The sequence below is a fragment of the Atta colombica genome, unplaced genomic scaffold (genome assembly GCF_001594045.1).
Source record: "Atta colombica isolate Treedump-2 unplaced genomic scaffold, Acol1.0 scaffold59, whole genome shotgun sequence".
NCBI lineage: Eukaryota > Metazoa > Arthropoda > Insecta > Hymenoptera > Formicidae > Atta > Atta colombica.
In genome coordinates, this window is record NW_017259549.1 from 30,039 (window position 1) to 33,946 (window position 3,908).

A 3,908-nucleotide genomic window follows, 5' to 3' on the forward strand; every position below is an offset into this window, starting at 1 on the left:
TGATTTAATTTTAAGTATAAAAATAAAATGCAAATATTTTATATATTTGAAATATGAAATATTTTATCTAATAGTGCATTAAAATGTATTGAGTATTTCATGATTTAATCGATTTTTATGTTTATTTATAAACATATACTTTATTTTATGTACGGCGGTTTTGATGTGCATCGGTGCGCACTGAATGCGTCCAATCGAATTCGCTAATTAGTTTTATTTTTGTCATTATTGTAGTAAAATGCTTAATCATGACTTTATTTAACAATATCTTTATTCATAATTCAAGGTGCAGCCACAATAGAAGGAATAAGGAATAAGGAATAAGAAATAACGATACCAACTTATCAGAAACCGTGTATTTCGTTGTATCCGATTTCTGATAGATTCAAATCTTTATTCTTTATTCCTAATTCCTTATTTCTTCTATTGTGGTTGCATCTTCATGATATTAAGTTTGCATATACTATGTACGAGAGCAAGTCAATAAATTCTTAGAAAATCTGTCAGACACTCGCAGTGTCATGTCACATTACTTTTTGACAAGTAGCATCTCTCAGCTGATTACTGTCAAATTTTGAGCGGAATTCATCGCGTGGTTTCAATTCTGTAGACGATTAAAGCGAACAACCTTTGTATTTTTTGCAAAATGGAAAAAAACGAGTTTCGTACAGTGATCAAATATCTACATGTGAAAGGTTTAACGCCGAAAGAAATCAAAGCCGAGTTAAATAATATTCATAGCATATCTGCATCAGCTCATGCGACTGTATACAATTGGTTGAATAAATTTAAACGTGGTCGTACATCCACATGTAATTCCACGTCCAATTGAGGCTGTTACGCCAGAAAAATCATCGATAAAGTCCACGATATTGTTTTGACTGATCGATGAATGAAAGTGTGCGAGGCCACAAGCACATCACATGGCACAGTGATTTCAATTTTGCACGAACAATTGAGTATGAAAAAGCTAGATGCTGCAAAATGGGTGCCACGTTTGCTCACTGTGAACCATAAGCGCGACCGTGTGACGATTTCAAAACAATGTTGGAGATGTTTCAACGTAATCCATGAATTTCTGTGTCGATTTATTATTATGGACGAAACATGGATCCATTACTTCACACTCGAGACGAAGGAACAGTCAAAATAATAGAGTCTTCAGTGGGTGAATTAGCTCCGAAGAAGGCGAAGACCTTAAAGTCTGCCGGAAAGGCGATGGCCACAGTTTTTTGAGATGCACACGGTATAATTCATGTTGATTACCTTCCGTCGAAGCGGAAAGAATCGATCAATGGCGATTACTAAGCAGCCTTATTGGACCGTTTCAACAATATTTTAAAGAAAAAACATCTCCATTTGACGAAGAAGAAACTGCTCTTCCATCAAGACAATGCAGTTCACACGTGTCCAACACCAATGGCCAAATTCAACGAATTCCGCTACGAATTGTTTCCCCATCTAGCATATTCGCCAGATTTAGTCCCTTGCGACTATTTCCTGTTTTCAAACCTGAAGAAATGGTTCGAAGGAAAGAGATTCACCATCAGAGAACAGCTCGTCGCCGAAACAGAGGATTATTTTGAAGGGTTGGACAAATCATATTATTCGGACGGTTTGAAAAAGTTGAAGAATCGTTAGATCAAGTATATCGAACTGAAAGGAGACTATGTTGAGAAATAAAAATGAATCGATAAAAAAAAAATGTATTTTACTATGTTTTTCTAAAAACTTATTGACTTGCCCTCGTATTATGACATGCTACCTTAGGTAGGTCCCTAAAATATTTCTTCCTTCGAGAAGGAAAACTTGAGAATCATTTATAAAACAAGAAAGCCTTGAAGAATCGAGGAATCCTTTAAGGAGGCTTTCTCCATCCTTAAGATAAAGAAGGACTGAATACGATGTATGTCTATGATTCGACTCCGAGTCAATAAAGCTCTATATTACTAAAGTAGCGCATTAATAAATCAGCCTGGACTAATTAAAATATTGGACCTACTAACCTTACCATAGTATTTGTTTTATTTCTCGAGAGTTAGTTTCTCGGGATTGCTCCGAATGAACCCAGTGTACTTAATGTAGGATTTACACTACGTACGACATCCGTCACACGACGTCTGACATTCATCGTAACGATAAATATCAAATGTACGTAGTATGAATCCTAAAGACCATTCTTACATTGATCGTATCGTCAATGCCGCAAGTCACAAACTTGTTGCTTCAGGCAATCCGATACTTCAATTTTAAAGTCACATGATGCTTAAGATGCTTCCGATGCTACGACGATCAATGTAGAATGGCCTTAAGGTTTGTTCACGTCCATCATGCTCCAAATTAATCCATAGAGCACAGGGTAAAGCAATTGCATTCATATGCTCCAATATTCAGACACGAATGGATTTAGGACAAGTGAGCATGTCACCTAACCTAACCTAATCCGTAAGACCACTGGCTCGGACCATAGACTTACAAAATAGACGGAGCATTCATACGAGAGAAGGTGAAAACAACATTGAAGGACAGCTCTACTTCAGACATTTTTTGTTTGTTTCTCTCATTTTTTGAATTGTTTCTCTCTTTTATAATGAACGATGGGAGGCCAACCAGTTTGATCATAAGGCCACAATTCTCGAACGTCTTCGTTGCTCTCGGCTACTTCCCAGCTTGCTGCGGCGACCAATCAATTTACATTAGAAAAGAAGAGGATTACTCCGCGATTATTTCTTTCTCTTTCTATCAAGTTTTTAATTTCTCTCATATGAATGCTTCGTCTATACTTAACTAGACTTTGTAAGTCGAAATTTATAGCGTTATACGAATGTAACAAAAGACTAATTTTATTAGTTAATTGCATTTGCTAGTTTTTTAAAAAATCTTGACATTTTAATTTATAACTTTTATATTTATTAAAAACGCATTTTGTATAAAAAACGCTTTTCAAATAATCGAGATAACACAAAATATCCAAAAAGAAATGAGGCACATATCCGACTCGTTCAAATGGTTTCATGGATTAGATTAGATGACATGTTCACTTGTCCTAAATCCGTTCATATCACTGAACATTGGAGCACATGAATGTAACTGCTCCAACCGCTATCTTACCTGTGATCCAAGTGCTCTCTGGGTTAATTTGGAGTATGTGACGCGAACAAACTTAAGATGACGGTTGGAGCAGTTGGACTCATGTGCCCCAACGTTTAGTGATACGAACGAATTTAGATTTAAAAAATCTTGACATTTTAATTTATTGCATTGCATTTACATGAGCCTACTTTTCTATATAAAAGTTATATTATATTTTTATATTATATTATATTTTATTTGTATATTATATTTGTATTATTTTATTTGCGTAATATGCCCCAATCGTACCATCTTCTGAGATGAGGCAAATGGAACATGCTCTTAATTGATCCATGGAGTATACTATAATGCGACTTGAACATCTAGGCCGGAATTCATAGTCGAATCTTATTTCAAGATCGTCTTAAGTAATGTCTTAAGATTAATACAGCCTTCTGATTGTGACTTCTTGAATATAAGATCTGACTATGACCGACAATAAAGATGCTTTTTTATATGCAACACGCTGCGGTAGCAATTAGTTACTATTGGTTAAAAATTTTACGTGAGGTGACGCACTTTTGGCGCAAAATACATTTTGTCGCAACTCATTGAAGTTGAACAGCAAGCAGTGATAAATGCATGGTGGAAATATGAAAAATATGCGCATTTTATAAGAAGAGCGATATTCAGAAGTCGCCATATTGCCGCGGTTATTTAAAGTTAGTGTTATTTTATGTATTTATAATATAATAAATTTGATTTTATCTTGTGCAATAATAAATATAATCCAATTTATATAATTTATAATAAATAATTTATAATATAAATTATTA